Genomic DNA, 18,216 nt, shown 5'->3' with positions numbered 1-18,216 from the left:
AGAGTAAAAAACTAGGTAAACTGGCTTTCCAGGAAAAATTGGAAATAAAAAGACTAGGTTTCATTATTGTTGTTTTTGTTATTATTATTATTATTATTATTATTAATATTATATTTTGTTTTTGAATTTATATACGGCTTTTTCGACAGTGAAACATTGGAATCATGACATTTCATATTAGGCTAAAATCGTACGATTTCAAATTCTCTTCGATTTTGGAACACAAAATTGTGAACACACATAATATTTTATCACGAGCCGCCACTGCAAACAGCTTCTAGAAGAGAATACACAGAAAAGGAATAACATAGACGACGAGTTCTACGCCACTAGCGCCATGGTCGACCGAAGCTAGACTGGGACTAATCAACGCATGAGGAACGTAGTAACAAGGCCAGCAGTGCATGGATTTCACTTCAAAGTGTGCAGCACAACACAATTCCATACAGTGTCCGAGAAGTGTGTCTGTAAATTCTGTGGTGCAAGGTGTGACAAGTACCACGTCCTGCAGTGTACCGAGTGCCCAAAAACAGTGACCGAACTTAGCACAGAAGACTAACGAACAAACATCCTATGCACACTTGTGCGCATTTCTTCTTTATTATAACAATAAAACTATAATAATAGCTTCCGTAAATTTTCTCGCGCCCTAGTAAAATTCATCCAGTTGGATTTGGTATCTTTTCAAAAACAAGCTCCATGTGTGTGAGTGTGTGTAAGAAAGAGGGGGGGGGGGAGATTATCACTTTGGTTAATACCTGAAAGGATGAGGTGGTTGCATGAATATGAATTAGAATGTTGAATGACTTTTCATATAAGTAGATATTATAAAATTGTACCAATTTAATGTCTATATAACTTAATTTGATTTTTTTATCTCTTCTACTCCCTCCCACCAAAAGATAAATAATATCCCCACCCCAGAAAATTTGTTCTGAAAGAAACACTGGAGCTACATTGAAGCTAAGAAACTTAATGGCATATTGCTTGTGAGAATGTTTATCCTTGTCGTAGATACCTCATGACTACAATAGTATCCTAAATCCTAATACTGAAGATATAATGATACTCATATTAGAACAAGAGTATGAAGCGTTCAGAGCTAAAGTGGATCAAGTCTCAATTTTTCATAAATTGAGTTTAATTTTATTTTCTGATTATATGAAGTTGGATCTTCACCGAGCAGTAATGGATCAAGTCTTAATTCCAAGCATTCGCCGGCAGGTGACACCAGTCACTTTTGGCTCAGATTATTTGTTCACGATATTCTGGCCCATAGTGGATCAAGTCACAAAAGCGTTGCATCAATTAACATCACAATTGTTTATATTTTATAAATGTACAATTTGAGAATGGAGCAACAAAATTATTGTTACTGAAATTAAATAATTCACTAGAGCAGTGATGTCAACTGATTCCCATAGGAGCAAGCGGGCGCTTTAGAGCCCAGGAGAGCCTGAGCGCTTTACAGCGGAAAGGAGACAGACGAAAAAGGTAGTACATGCCGCTTGGTCGAGCTATATACAGGGATGGACAGCACTGATTCAATGGATAAAGGGAAGAGAACTTATTAAAACTGTATCCATGTTAATTTTTAGATTTGTCTGAGAAGTGTAAGTGCATTATAAGAATGTAAGTTTTAATTTTAATGTTTATTTTTCACAAGTTTGCTTTTTTATTCAAAAGGAATATTTTCTCAACTTTTTTACAGAAAAGTGAAATTTTCAGATATGTTTATTTAGTAGCCTTACATGTACTAAAACAATGTTTTCGTAAATCTAATATATCGTAAATACGTATTACTGAAGATAGTGTATTAAAATGTTTGAAAATATTCGCATGGAAAATGTTTGTAAGGAAATGAATTAACAAAGCAAATACTGTTACATAACAAACAAAAGAAATGTGCCTATGTGTTGGTAAAACGTCAGCTCTATATCTTCAGCAGATTTCGAGATAATTTAATATTCTGATAACATAAAGTTGGGCACCAATATCACCTAAAAGCATAATGCGATAAGAGTTTTATTATGTAGACAACTTTTCTTTGTACTATAATATTGTTTTGATTACTTTCATAAGGCTAAAGATATCATCAATATAAATTTCAACTTATCATGTCATATTCAGTGTCTTTTTTTTGGGATAACACTTTCTTTATGTTTAATTCACTTAGTACAGTATAGTTGTAGTTATTATGGAATTTGTGTGAATATTCCTTCTTTACTCTCTATTATGTTATTAACGTTTAAAACACAACTGCAATATTAGGCTAAGAAACAGGTGTTAATACTTTTGTTTTACAGACAATATAGAAAATAACAAACAGAAAGAAGCCATATAAAAATAACGACATAAAATTTCACGTTCCGTTTGAAGTTTGTGCACCACTGTTTTCTTAATCCAATATTCCTCCTAGCATACCTAGCGCTTAATGCCCGCGCACGACGTCAAGGTCAGAAAAATGCGCTTGCTTTGACATCACTGCACTAGAGCAAGTTAACTTTTACGTCCTATTATCTCATGGACTTGATCTACTTTAGCTCTGAACGCCTCAATATATTGAACATACCTTCGGTGTCTGGAAAAGGAGCTTTTAATCTTTATACCTATGGGCCATAATAAACAATTGTAAATGCATTAAATGTAAATTAGACTGTCCTGACATCTAACGGATATTTGTGATACTTGATCAACCAATCAAGAGTTAACAGATCGATAAGTTAGAGGCTGAGTTGTTCAAGAAACACGACAAAGAGTTAACAAATCGACAAATATAACAAATCGATAGTAATCGAATGGTATCTCCATGATCGAGAAACCAGACATAAGTGTAGAACTGTTCTGTTTTTACGTAGTAAATTCGATCAATAGTTCACGTCGCAGAAATCAAAAGAAAGTGAAAAACAAAACACAATTAATTTTATTTATTTAAGTGTAAAAGGTTTATTGTTAGTTGGGGCCTGACGGTTAGCCAGTGGCTGTCGGATGTAGGCTTAGAGAGAGACTGTGTTTTCTCTACTTCCACTGTAGTTTCAAAACCGCAACCACTCAAAAGTTTTATGTTGTTAGTACTGCGGTTGGCGATGCGTCAGTGTTTATCTCCTTCAGGCTTTAACCTCAATGTTGTGCTTAACAAAGCGCCTGTCAACAAATTACAATGAATTCATTAGCTATACGAGGATTTCCAATGTCCGTTTGATGAAATTAGTCGGTTATCGAGAGCATGACTGTAATGGTTGCACCGAATTATTTTAGGAATTTAGAGTGTTTAGTATAGAATCATAAAACCGTGCGATAAAGTGGCCCTAATGTTTTTGTAAAGCCGCAAAGGTCTCTCCTGCTAGAATGCATTTGTATGTTCAGCAAGCGTGTACATTACTTGATGGATGTGCTTTTGTAACAAAGTTGCTCCAAGCACAAGGCAAACAAACCGTGTGTGTTATATCTTTCAGTGGAAAGGAAACGTTTACGTATATAAAAACAGACAGGAAAATATGTTTTTCATAGATATAGATCAAAATAAGCCACTCCAACGTCACAAATAAGAACAAAAAATACAAATCAACTTTAGCTCTATAAAAATGAATACATACCGGTATATACGGAGTGTTTCAAAAGGAGAAGTCAAACGGCGAAGAGATGGGTAAGAGCGATGTTTAGAGCAGCAAAGTCCTCCCATTTATATTTCACAATCGTCCCATAGTTGTAATTGGATGGAGTTACGCAATAATAGACCAACCGGCAATTTGAAAAAAAAAAAATGAGATATTTGCACAAATCTGTTGATGGCAGGCTAATTTAACTCGGAAAAACTCAAGAATGCGATATCTGAATTTCGTTGTTATTTATAACAAAAATTCGTTCATTGCATAAAATTTATTTATTTATTTTGCTTTGAAATACGTATGAACTCAACTGCAGGTCTCTTATTAAAAATCGGTTAGCCTTTTTTTGGTATTATTTGTGCTTTTTTTTTGTAATAGTATGAATGTTATAATACTTCCTGCATAAAATGTTTTATAAAAACAGATTTATTTCAATGGCCAATATCTCGATACAAGTTTTTGGCGCTTGGATCACTATTGCTAATCACCGTCCAATGGTCAAATATTTAATTTACAATTAAAATTAATTTACTTGCATATAATAATAATAATAATAATAATAATAATAATAATAATAATAATAATAATAATATATCGGTTGCATAAATGTTAATCAAATCCTTCGACAGCGCATCTCTAGATGTGGTAGATTTATTTTTTTTATTTTATTTGGTTATTTTACGACGCTGTATCAACATCTAGGTTATTTAGCGTCTGAATGATATGAAGGTGATAATGCCGGTGAAATGAATCCGGGGTCCAGGACCGAAAGTTACCCAGCATTTGCTCGTATTGGGTTGAGGGAAAACCCCGGAAAAACCCTCAACCAGTTAACTTGCCCCGACCGGGATTCGAACCCGGGCCACCTGGTTTCGCGGCCAGACGCGCTGACCGTTACTCCACAGGTTTGGACGATATGGTAGATTTTAGTAATCACAAAAGACTCAAAATGTGTTCAAGTGCAGTCGGAATAAGTAATTTTATGTTTACAAGCAAACTAAGTAACATATTAGTATATGTATGTATGTATATGTATATTTATTCATTCATTTAGTGTTCTGCCCAAGGGCAGATCTTTCACTGCAAATCCAGCTTTCTCCAATCTTTCCTATTTTCTGCCTTATTCTTAGTCTCCGCATATGATCCATATATCTTAATGTCTTCTTCTACCCCGAACTCTTCTCCCGTTCACCATTCCTTCCAGACCATCCTTCAGTAGGCAATTTCTTCTCAGAGGTTATTTGTCTCTTTTTCCGCTATCAATTAAGTAATTTTCTGTATACTTATTCTTTATTATATAAGATTACACCTCGCACTGTAAGGTATTAATAACGAAACTAAATTTAATACTCATATTCGATCCGATAAGCTGTGTTGAATTATAAAGTGTTTTTTTTTTCATAAAGACCGTCATAAGCTTCTCCGATTTACTATGTAAGTACATATTTTATTCCATGATAAACGTATTGGGTTTTTAGAAACCATCATCAGATCATCATTGACCTTAAAATGAACAGTGTTTACATTATAAACAATGAAAGAAAATGTGTTACATAAAGGTAAATCATGTTGAATGTGTGAGATCATACAAAAAGAATGAATATCATAAAACATAGAATGTATATAGTCTACAAGTTTAAATTTCTTAAAATATTAAAATCAAGCAGTGGGTCCAATATAAAAATGATTTCTTATGGGCTAGTTTTAGTGACCAATTAAAATATCGCTCTTTTTCATTTATACAACTATTTGAAATACTTTAATATATAACACAATGTTATAATTAATGTACAGTAATGGTAATATTTCAATATTGATTCACATGCAATATTCGAACGTCTATTCACTTTTTATCTTTTTTAGTAGGTTATTTTACGACGCTTTATCAACATCTTAGGTTATTTAGCGTCTAAATGAGATGAAGGTGACAATGTCGGTGAAATGAGTCCAGGGTCCAGCACTGAAAGTTACCCAGCATTTGCTCATAATGGGTTGAGGGAAAACTCCGGAAAAATCTCAACCAGGTAACTTGCCCCTACCGGGAATCGTACCCGGGCCACCTGGTTTCGCGGCTAGACGCGCTAACCGTTACTCCACAGGTGTGGACTTTTATCTTACTTTCCAGGCCACTTTCTTGATTTTTCTGTGCGCGCAATCACTACTTAACATCCACTGTTATTATTTGTTACACAAGTATGGTCAGTTTTGTCACTGTCACTATTTACAATAGGAGCGTGGGGTGTTGGAGTCACCCCACACCACTTAAACCGTTATTATTTAGAGTATGCGAATTCCGATTTCAAACATGTTTACGGTTATTGTTGTCTTACCAATTCTAAGAAAGGGACTGAAGTTTCAGAAGTACAGGCGTACTCAACATGTAGTTAACAGCTCGGTACATGTGACTGCGGTGTTGACAAACTTCGCGCGACTATACCTGGTAAGTTTAATCTTGTCTCAGTAGCAATAAAACCAAGTCCCTTCAAATGAGGGTGGAGATTATAGGAGGGTTGTAAATTTTCAGGATTCCTTTCAAAACCTTCTCATTGTACAGGCTACCGGAACTCAGTTTCTTGAAAGACAAGCTCAGTGATGGTACTACACAGTACGAAGAGAGATATTTTGTTATTTTATTTTGCGCTACAGAATGTATCAATTGGTCTCTTCCGCCACTGGATGGATGGACGGCATCCCCATTGCCATAACAATACAGACGAAGTAAGACATATCTCCTTTCTCTCTCTTTTCACAGTGAGACAAGATACATCACACAGACTCTACTTAAGGGTTAAAATACGATAGAAAACTCAAACGTAAACATAGCCCCTATACAGAGTGTTTCCGAGGTGGTGTTACAAACTTTCAGGGATGATGACGAAGGGCACATGTATCAATTTGAGATAAGGAACCCTGGTCCGGGAATGACCGAGTCGAAAGTTATAAGCAAAAATAGTTGTGTGGAAATGGAATTGTAATTTCGCACCACGTGCCCTCCTTCTCTTAACCTTTGGAACAGTCGTGGAAAAATGGTATGGGCCGGATATCTGCTACGTGGGTACTTGTTCCAATACAATCTCTGAGCTTGTCTACTGTTCCCATCGGCTCATCCGTATTCGAAAATCAGGTCTTCATATTCCGCTCTCGTGTACTCCTCCATTTCACTAGGACTGATCGACTGGACACTGCAACTTGTACACATACACTGCTGTCTACAGACGTGCATATCAGAACCGACCATATCCGTTACACATTACGCCATTTGCATTGCTTTAATGTAGTTTCCTCTCCCCACCCCTCAGACAGCGCACTGAATGGAATACTGTAACGTAAACAACGTCAGATGAATACAGTATGTGTGAGATGTACAGATAAATACACATAAATAAGGTGTACACAGGAATAAAATTATTTTATTTCCACAGAATTATTTTTGCTTGTAACTTTCGACTCGGTCATTTCCGGAGGAGGGTTCCTTATCTCAAATTGATATATGTACCCTTCGCCATCATCCCTGAAAGTTTGTAACACCACTTCGGAAACACCCTGTATATTGCATAAAAGTTGCCAAATGGACTGAGCGAGTTTTGGGATCACACTATTCAATTCCATCCCATTATATTCCATTCCCTTTCCACGCTGTATAAACCTCAGGACACACAATCACGTTTCGAACTTCATTATAAAAGTTCATATCGCGAAATCTAGCGGCAAAACCTTGAAACACGATATCTCCTGTTGTGTCACTAAAACTAGCTCTCTTTTCCAGGCATTGAATAATGGTAGACAATGGTCTAACATTCGTCAAGGATTACGATGAGATATGTATAATCAGGACGAATGACATTTCGTATTACATTCACAAAAACACAGCTTTTTTTTAAAGAGCCCGAGCTTTTGTGTAATTTATCTGTGATCTGCACGTTTGTTGTTCTGATCAACATTTTTCCCCCCATACGACCATCACAATATTTCTTCGCCATTGAAGTAACACAATCCGATCCTTTTGAATGATAGGCTATGACCTCTGATACGGTTGTTCGGCTACACAATGATTATCGTGTGTGGTGTTTGAAGCTACATGTTTTGGTACACCGAACTCGCGGGCAAATCTGTCTGGAATGGACCGATAGTGTTACCGGGTGAAACTTTATTGGTTACATGAGTAAATGATCCCCGACTCTACACTGCTGCTTCTGTTGCAATGTTGTGGTGTATTGGAATCGTTGTGGCATCCACGGCATGTGCGTGTATCGAACTCCCGCCATGCATCACCATGCCATTACCTATTTCGTTATATAAATACGTTATATTACTAGGATGCTATATTCTGGTGGTGGAGATAACACCATCATTATGTGCCTTCTCTTTCTGTCCTACCCGTAATGCCGCACCAATGCTACAGCTTGTGTAACAACACCTGCGTTGAAATCGAGATACGACAGCAAACAAGATAGAACACAAAATCATGCAGCTGGGATGACACTTTTATAAGCAGGCCACCTTGTGGAGATGACTTAGAAATTTAAAAACTTTAATAATAATAATAATAATAATAATAATAATAATAATAATAATAATAATAATTATTATTATTATTATTATTATTTATTTTATTTTTATTTATTGATATTTATGTGCTGGACAACAGCCATTGGCCAATAAAAGTCCAGCACAGTGATACAATTAATGCATTAAAATGAACAACTATGGTACAATTAAATACTTGAGTTAACAACAAAATAAAGAACATAGATTACACTAATTAATTTACAAGAATTAAAACTACAAAATATTAGGGAAAGGAGTAGATTCATACTACCAATTTGTGTATAAGGATAATGCAAATAATATTAGCAAAGACATTGCCATATTCAATACTTCTATACATTGAATGGATCGAAATCGCCTACATGTAAGTTAGCATTTTTAATACATCTGGAGACCGGCGAGTAAGATTTAGAATTTCTAATATAGAAGAGTTTGTGATGTCTCATGTCCTTCATAGGAATATGAAGGCTAACACTGTTTAAGAAAGATTGACAATTAATGTCACCTTTAAGGACCTTACATAAGAATAAGTAATCCAGATTATGATGTCTGGCATACAGGCTTCGACATTTAAAGTAATCGCATTTTGGATCATAGTTATACCCGGAGTTATTAGGCAGGAATCTGTACGAACATAATGAAGTAAATTTCCTTTGAATATTTTCCAGTTTTGCCGAGTCAGAACTAGTAATAGAGTTCCAAACTACAGATGCATATTCGAGTTTCAATCTCATTAATGTACAGTATAGTATTAAAAGAGAGTCAGGTGTTGAAAAAGAATAAGTAATTGACCGAATTATTCCTAACATTCTTATTGCATGGTTATAAATATAATCAATGTGGTTGTGAAAATATAATTTATTGTCAATTAATACACCGAGGTCTCTAATACAATCTTTTCTGTTAATTAATACATTTTAAAGATGATAGTTATATTTTAGTGTAGAGGTTTTCCTTGAAAATGATATTACGTAACTTTTGGATTCATTAATCACCATCCCGTTATCAAATAACCAATTGGTAACTGAATTAATGTCATCCTGAAGAAATTGACAGTCAGCAACACTATTCATTTTTCGAAAAATTTTAAGATCGTCAGCGAATAATAGTCAGAACTTATTCTTTTGCAAATGTCGTCAATGAAGATTAAAAATAGAAAAGGTCCTAAAGTTGAGCCCTGGGGCACACCACAAATAATATTAAATGGATCAGAGAGAGTATTCGAAATATGTACACTAGATTGTTTATCGTGTAAATAATTTTCAATAATAATAATAATAATAATAATAATAAAATTAATAATAATAAAATTAATAATAATAATAATCAGCCAGTGGGTGCAGGATGACTTATCGTTCAATGTAAGTGCATATTTACTATACATTACATTTTTTTTTAATTCAGACCATTGGCTCAACAGTTTTTAAACGTAAACTGACGACGTCAACATGCTACTGTATCTCCGTACAGTCAGAAGGAAAAGAAAGTTGAAGTACTGTAGCACATACCTCGTCATCATTGATAAAATTACTAGCGTCGAAGTAAACGACGATATATTCTCGTAAGCTATTGAAGCTGAATCGTCTTCGCCTATCGCTTAAACAGTTTTTGTATCGAAAGAATTTCTGAAGGAAACCTCATGTTGCACATGTCTTTGCAAAATGTTTCGTTTAGATCCGCACCACTAAATGATGATGATGATGATGATGACGATGACGAGGTGATGTAGATGGTTCCTCAAATTTCATTTCAACGCATTTCTTTGCGATGACCTGTTGCAATGTTTCTCTATAGCCTGAGTTGTTCTGGTTTTTATTTTAATTTTACATACATTACACACGATATTGTCTTCGTTAATACATAAAATGTCACTCCCATACTTAATTGCATTTCGTATCTCTGAGCGAATTGAACGTATTACCTTCGAGATTATGAGTGGATCAGCACAACACTATTCTACTCGTACTAAATACTTGAGCAGGATAACACAACTGCACCATTGCGTTGCAATATTACTATGAACGGACTGAGGTTCCTTCGTTCTGTACGTTGCTGTACTCGCCAGGTACACAAAAGACGGACGACGCGGTACGTGCCATATTACTCTGATACGAAACAACTTCACTTTTCCTTAAGTCATCTCGCATACACTGTCTGATTATAATAATAATAATAATAATAATAATAATAATAATAATAATAATAATAATCCGAGGCACGACAGACCATGAAGGGCCATGACCGACCAGCCGGCTGCTGGCCTCACGTCCACATGCCGAAGCAGAGGTAGACAATAATCCAACCAAAATGGAGGTAATGTGTGGTTATCACGATGATCCCCCCCAGCCGTTATAGCTGGCTTTCGTAACAGGATTTCGCTATCTATCGTAGCTCCCCAAAAGCATCACGATGCTGGGTGCGCGCCGGTCCCATACACTGGTCGAAATTTCATGAGAAAATTTATTCCCCCCGTGAGGACTCGAACCAGCGCGCATTCCGTAACGCGAGTCACAAGCAGGATGCCCTAGACCACGACGCCACTGCGCGGGACTTTAAAAACTTTAGTCACTTATAAACAGGAGGCAGATTCATATGCACTAAAAAGTAGCAAGATATACATGCACTTAAAAAACAGGATATTTGCAATAAAATAACAAAATATGAACTGTTAAAATAGAAAAAAAAAATTATTTTCAGCAATTTAATATTTTAATGTGTTTTCCGATACACTAAGAACATTGAGACCGATCAGTTACGAAGATTGGATATATTTCAACTCAATAAGTAAACACGCAGGTGGTACCATAGATGATGTAAAGTCTACTGACATTCCTTATTATCAGGGAACGGATTTATATGGACTAAAAATATATGAAATATGTAAATATATATGTAGTTATTTTTACCAAAATATGGAATTAAATATGGATTTTTACCAAAATATGGAATTAAATATGGACTTAAAATTATAAAAAAATGACTATGTACGTTAAATATTGGTACATTTTAATCAAACTAAACAAAAAATATAATGGACGTACCTTATCTTCCAATGTAGTTTCAACAAAACACAATTTTTATTGTCTGTTACCATAACAATAGGTTACAAACATTTCTTTCAAGTGCTGAAAAGTGAATCTTCTTCTATTGTCTCTGAGGATAGATTTATACTGACTAAAAGAGCGTTCGACGTCACAAGAAGTAACTGGTACATAATTCAATTTCACAATGTCTGCTGGGGATAAGTCCAAGTTAATCTTCACTGTTGATTCACCACTCATCACAGCAACAACCTTTTGTAGTTCTTCATATCCAGGGTTTTTTGAAAGTACAGTGTCCACCTTAGCTCTTACTGCATCTGCAACTTTACCTCTACCACGATTCAGTTGTTCCACAGTACTATTTATAATTTCAAAACTTTCAGATAGTGAAAGGTGCCTATTTTGGAGACTTTTGAGCGTTTTTATGATGCATGAAAATGTATGCTGAATGTGAGCTAAGTCATTCTTCACACTTATGTCACAGGTAACTGTTTTCGCAGTATCAATTGAGACTGCATCTTCAGAGTCCAATGCAAGGAGAACATTGTTAATAGAGTCTATATGTTCGGCATAATATTCAACTGCTTCTAGCCATGTACCCCATCTAGTTAAAATTGGCTTTGGTGGCAATGGAATTTCAGGGTATATTTCTTTCAACACGTTAACTCTACTGGGAGCTTTGAGAAATACTTTTTTCACTGATGAAATCAACAAATCTACTTTAGGGAAATTGTCTCTGACCACTTCTGCCACACGATGAAATGCATGCGCCACACAAGTAAAATGAGTCAATTTAGGATATACAACAGATAATGCTTGTCCAGCTTTGACCATATAAGGGGCAGCATCGCTAATAAAGAATAACACATTATCGTACATAATACCCTTTGGCCACAGGATACCCATAGCTTCGTTGAACAGTTTAACTATAGTTTTGTTATTGCACTTTTCTAGAACATCACAATGTAAAAGAATTCGTTCAGAATATTGTACACTTAACAAACCGATAACTACATTACCAACAAGTCTACCTTCTTTGTCGGGAGTCTCATCAATGGAAACCCAAATTGAACTATCTTTAATTTCATCTCTTATCTTCTGTATTGTCTCATCGTAGATGGATGGAGCATACGTCTTCCTAAGTGTTGACTCATCAGGGATTGTATGTTGAGTATATTTTTCAAGGAATTCCCTGAAGACCTTATTCTTTAGTTTGTAGAGAGGAATATCAGCAGAGATGAGAGAACGGCACAGGTCGATGTTAAACTCAGATCTTACATTCGATGTTGTTGGTTGTGTTAAAAACAATTGTCTCTGCTTGGAATTTAGTTGTTTGTTGGCCTGATGTTTACTAGTTGTAATGTGTTGTTGCACCAGGAACTTTTGTGTAGATGATACTGCACACTGACACAAATTACAAAATAATATTTTATTGTCAGTTGATAAACCATCTTCTTTAAATTCTGAAATGTAACTTGTTAGTTTTGATTTTAAATTGACTGAATGACGTACTTTTGGCATATTTACCGTCTTTATAGTATGATTTACAAAACTGAACCTATGTGTACTCTGACTGGCATTTAACTGTTGAGCTGCACAACTGAAGTCTGTTAAAAATTTTAAATTAAATTAATACAGTTTTGTAACTTACTTTCCCATTGTTGATAGGACTGCTAATTTTCAAATAACTCTGATGTTAAAGGGATTACTGAACATGTGTTTAAATCTCTATTGTTGAAATGTATTTTTAAAAGTTAATGGAATTTTGTTTTGTTTTATTGTTAAACCTAATATAATATGGACTGTTTTATATGAAATATGGAAAATATATGGAAATTAACGAAAATATGTACTAAACTCTAAAATATGGAAAAATATGGAAAATAAAAGTAGGATTTTTCAACCCTACACATTGTGAAACATAAAGATAATGCAAAATATAAATTATATTAGCTTTATAAGTAAATATGTATTTACATATAAATCCTTTCCCTGCTTATTATAAATATTCTCAAACCGTTTCCGCAGATGTGGAATAGGGATTTTCAATGTATAAATATTTCGGAATATGCATTATAGAGCTTTCGCGTGTTAAATATTATAGTACCTGTTTGACTAGTTTGAGTCTGTTACGGGCCATCTTCAGAACTGGTTGTTGCTGGTCTTGGCGCCTTTTGTTTGTGCTTGCTGTGGGGGTGTATTTGTATAGTATAATGTGGACTCAAAGAGTGTGTGTGTTCTGAAATTCAATTGTGCGTTGAGAATTTCACTTGGGTGTGTTTTTGTGTGTCTATATATTTCGTATTGTTCTAGTGTGTTTAGTTTCTGGCTTTTTGGTTGACTACGTAGAAATTCTATGTCTGTGTTTATGTCGCTGTAGGTGTAGTTAGCATTTGTGATGTGTTCTGCATATGTGAAAGTGTTTTGTAACTTTGTTATGGCACCTCCACATGTGCATCACAAATTCTAACCACATTTACAGCGACATCAACACAGAAATGGAAATTCTACACATTCAACCAAAAAGCCAGAAACTAAACACACTAGAAAAATACGAAATATATAGCCACACAAACACACATTCAAATAAAATTCTCAACACACAACTCAATTACATAACACACACTTTTGGACTCTACATTACACTACACAAACAGATCCCCCACAGGAAACGCAAACAAAAGGCGCCAAGACCAGCACCAACCAGTTTTGAAGATAATCCATTACAGGCAGCCAATTCCTTTTCCTCTTTCTGATCAGTTTCAGAGGAAAAGAAATTGTCTGGGTCACTGGTTAAGAAGAAACAGCCTTCTGAAGAATGCACTGGAAGGAAAGGTGAACGGGAGAAGAGTTCGGGGCAGAAGAAGACATTAGATGATACGACATTAAGGTATATGGATCATAAAATGACAAGTCACATATAAATAGTTAGGTTATTCTGCAAATCACAATAATTTACTATCATACATTTAACTTTTCAAAAGTAAAAAATAAGGAGTCCGAAGCTTGTTCGGGAACTAGAATTATAGACCTAAATTTATACATCGATTCTATTCACGCTGTTCACATATGCCATGAGATTTGCAAATGCATTTGTCAGGAGAGCTGGTCTCAAGTCATCAAATTCAGATCCCCCTAATATAATCAATGCCCGTACTTAAAGACTAGCTCTTAGGGATCGAACAGTAACACTATCCCCATAATTTCCCACTAGACGGCTTCATAATGCATGCAAACAGAACTCCTATCCGTTGTGGCGAACACGACGATGGTAATGTAGTTCATTTAATTACATATATTCAGAATGCGTTTCGTAGTCGCAGGTTCTGACTCGACGGAAATGACAGATTATTCGATATTATTCGTTCAACGTGTGCTCTTCTCTGCGGGATGAGAGACTTTCCGTGTATAAGGACTCGGCGCAGTCTGTAATTAGCAGGAAATAAAATGGATGTGAGAATAGTAGCAATTTCTGAATGACATTTTACTGAAGTACACGTAAAACTCTAAAACTAACGTTGTAGACTATTTGGCTTTAATTTACTAATAACCGAGCAAAATTTTAAGTAAGACTTATGGTGCTTTTAGAATTAGCGCTTTATTATTATTATTATTATTATTATTATTATTATTATAATTTCTGTCGTGAAAGAATACAGAGAAAGTACAGTATTTTCGTGAAATATTATTTTCAGCTATTCACAGATAGTCCTATACATATATTTAGCGACGCTCTAACGAGGAGAAATTTCTCATTATACAACATAAACTTGCATATATGCGCAACATTTCTTGCTGTAATAATGTACAAATCAGAGGTCTGCATCGGACGTTTTCGCTCGAGCGCCAAGTAGTTCATAGCATAATCCGATAGGTAGCGCACATGCATGATGGGTAAAATTGTCACGAGCAATAAATCCTCGAACGGTATAAACGAGCGTTAGACATTCGTTCTTGTTACAGTGATGAACTGTGTAGTAACATCATAGATGTTTATCATTTCAAAACTTTGCAGTGTTTAACTAACCTCTCCATAGTACAACTACAAAACTTGCTTTAAAATGTAATATAAATGTTGTAGGTAAATGTTCCCCCCCCCCCCCACAGGAATGATTTTGTTTTTGCCACATCTGATAGATGTTATTGGATGTATATTTAATTATTATAAACGGAGAACACAATCACGATAATGCAAGAACTGTATCAAGTTTTCTAGTAGTAATAATAATAATAATAATAATAATAATAATAATAATAATAATCTCTAATAATTAGTGTTCAATCTTTGCGTCTGTAACAGTTGTGCAGCATGATTATTCGTTTTATTATATTTTCTGTGACTTTATCTCTGTACTAATATTGTTATGAATCTACTGCTGTATCAATAATATTTTGCAAAACGTTTCTACATTGTCGCAGTATATAGGCGGAACACTATGTATGGACCTATCATATTATATATGTGGTAAATCAAATATTGAATAATTATTAATTAGCAATAATAACTGTATATTGAAGTTTTTCATACTATTTTATTTATAACTTCATGTTCCTGTTTTGGTACGTTCCATTGACCGTTCCATTAAACGTTTGTCATAAACGCAGAAAATAAAGCCTTATTTTTACCGTGTGAGCAAAACATATGTGTATCTCATCTGTCATCTTCCATACAAGATAAGACATGCCGGTGAGACGACCTTGTACTGTACTTCTATTTATTACGAGTGTATCACGACCGATCGTATCTCACTCGAGGGTGCGACACTCGACCGAGTTCAAGCGAGCGATTTAACTCCAATGCAGCACTCTGGTACAAATGTTTTTAAACTTAATTACTGAGAAAATCTTTTTTCAGGAAAAGAGCAAATCGACTATTAAAATGTAAATAAGAATAACTTTATTTTAGAAATTGAAATTCTAACCGCAAATATCAGAAAGTGAAGATTCATCAGACTAGCCGGCCCGGGTTCGATCCCTAGCGACGTCAGAGATTTTCATGCAAAATTTCTACCTTGCGACCAGAAGAGATGGCGGTGCACAACTTCTAATCACTAGATTGTGCACCTTTAGTGCTTACTGCAACGCTGTTCTTTTTATGTGATATTTACAAGTATAGGTAATTTTAGGGTACTGCTTTTAATAGTATTTGTTACGAAATATCATCTACAAGAATATACTTCTCATAGGAAATAAATTACTATCTTCTGCTTATTAATATCGTGGTAATAGTATAAGCGTAACAGTAAAATTAAATGATGACGGATTAACTCAGGATAAAATTCAACAAAATTCAACAAATCTTTATCTATATGAATCTAATAAACAAATAATGATTTTTTAAATAGTTTTAATAAATATAAGACAAATGAATATATTCATGCATGAATTATTTTTCATTTACTTACCAAAAATAGAAGTAGAAATCCGAATTGAGGTCGATGGTATTAGTGCCACTTGCTGCTCCTGAAAATAAAGAAGACATTGATTACGAACAAAATTCAAGAAAGTAAGTTTTCTACAGATCCTAATTTCTATTTAACACCGTCCTCAATGTAGTTCTCAATATTATTCTCCTCAAATGTCATGTAAGTACAGTTGTGGCAAAAAAAAAAAAACCGGACCGACCCTTGTAGCTGATTTCACAGCACGATAGACTGATAACTAAGACTTTCGTGGTTCGAATCCTGCCTGGGAAGGAAACTTTAATTTGTTCCTTATTCAAATTTGTTCCCAATACTTTTTTATTGCAGCTATATTTTACTACTTAAGTAACTTATTATTCCTTGAATATGAATTTTACCAGCAATCGAAAAGTATTGGGAATAAATTTGAATAAGGAACAAAATAAAGTTTAATTGATGAACTAGTGGACTTACTCGTGTTAAATATGTAATATTTGTCCGGCTTACAGCTGTTTCAGTGCTTCACGCACCATCATCAGAGCCTACTAGATCGCGGCGTCATCTCGAACTTCTCTGCCTGTTAGGAGGGTGTGTTTTATTGTTGGAAGGTGTTGAAGTGTGGAGTCGAATAGTGTGTGTGTACTGAAATTGATCTGTGTGTTGAGGATTTGATCGGGGTGTGTTTTAGTGTGTTTGTATATTTCGTATTGTTCTAGTGTGTTGAGTTTTTGGTTCTTGGGTTGTGTGTGTAGGATTTCCATGTCCGTATTTATGTTATTGCATGTATGGTTAGTATTGGTTATGTGATCGGCGTATGTAGATGTATTGTGTCCTCTGGTTATAGCTTTAATGTGTTCTTTGTAGCGTGTTTGGAATGATCTGCCTGTATGTCCAACAATAAAACACACCCTCCTAACAGGCAGAGAAGTTCGAGATGACGCCGCCATCTAGTAGGCTCTGATGATGGTGCGTGAAGCACTGAAACAACTGTAAGCCGGACAAATATTACATATTTAATACAAGTAAGTCCACTAGTTCATCAATTAATTATATTCAAGTGTTAAAAGTGGTGTACGCAAGATTCAAAATGAAATAAAGTTTCCTTCCCAGGCAGGATTCGAACCACGAAAGTCTTAGTTACCAGTCTATCGTGCTCTGGAGTGAACAAGGCTGTGAAATCAGCTACAAGGGTCGGTCCGGTTTTTTTGCCATTACTGTACAGTATGTATATGTGTATATGTTTGTATGTATGTATGTATGTATGTATGTATGTATGTATGTTCAGAGGAATGTATTCGCATCTGTATGAATGCCGTTATCATAACGTAAATTTACATTCCCTTTCTCTCTTATACCGAATTTTGCACACCTCTACTCCCTCTTACTTATCTGTCCGATTCCACAGTCTTTCTCGGTATCATAACTTAAAAAATACTCGGTCACAATATGACAACATGCTAGAAATACCACTGCACACAACATCTATTTAGTCTTCGTCTTTCACTGTTGCTACTTCTCGTCACTGGAATTCTCTGCCGCCTGAAGTCAAGGGCTGCCGAACTTTAATATCCTTTAAATGTAAATTAGAAAAGTATCTTATGATGAGTTGCCAGACCT

General features: G+C 35.1%; 1 protein-coding gene across 1 annotated transcript in view; it reads right to left on the bottom strand.

Annotated features, from left to right (window-relative positions):
• kek2 (kekkon 2) overlaps positions 1-16,665 on the bottom strand; it is a 1,284,908-nt gene extending 1,268,243 nt beyond the window's left edge. The window contains exon 1 of the mRNA XM_069830676.1: positions 16,603-16,665. The gene's annotated coding sequence lies outside the window, so the exon portion shown is untranslated. The remainder of the gene's footprint in view (positions 1-16,602) is intronic.
• Between the last annotated feature and the right edge of the window lie 1,551 nt (positions 16,666-18,216).

Source organism: Periplaneta americana, chromosome 7 (genome assembly GCF_040183065.1).
Source record: "Periplaneta americana isolate PAMFEO1 chromosome 7, P.americana_PAMFEO1_priV1, whole genome shotgun sequence".
Lineage (NCBI taxonomy): Eukaryota > Metazoa > Arthropoda > Insecta > Blattodea > Blattidae > Periplaneta > Periplaneta americana.
This window is presented reverse-complemented; position numbering and strand designations above follow the sequence as displayed.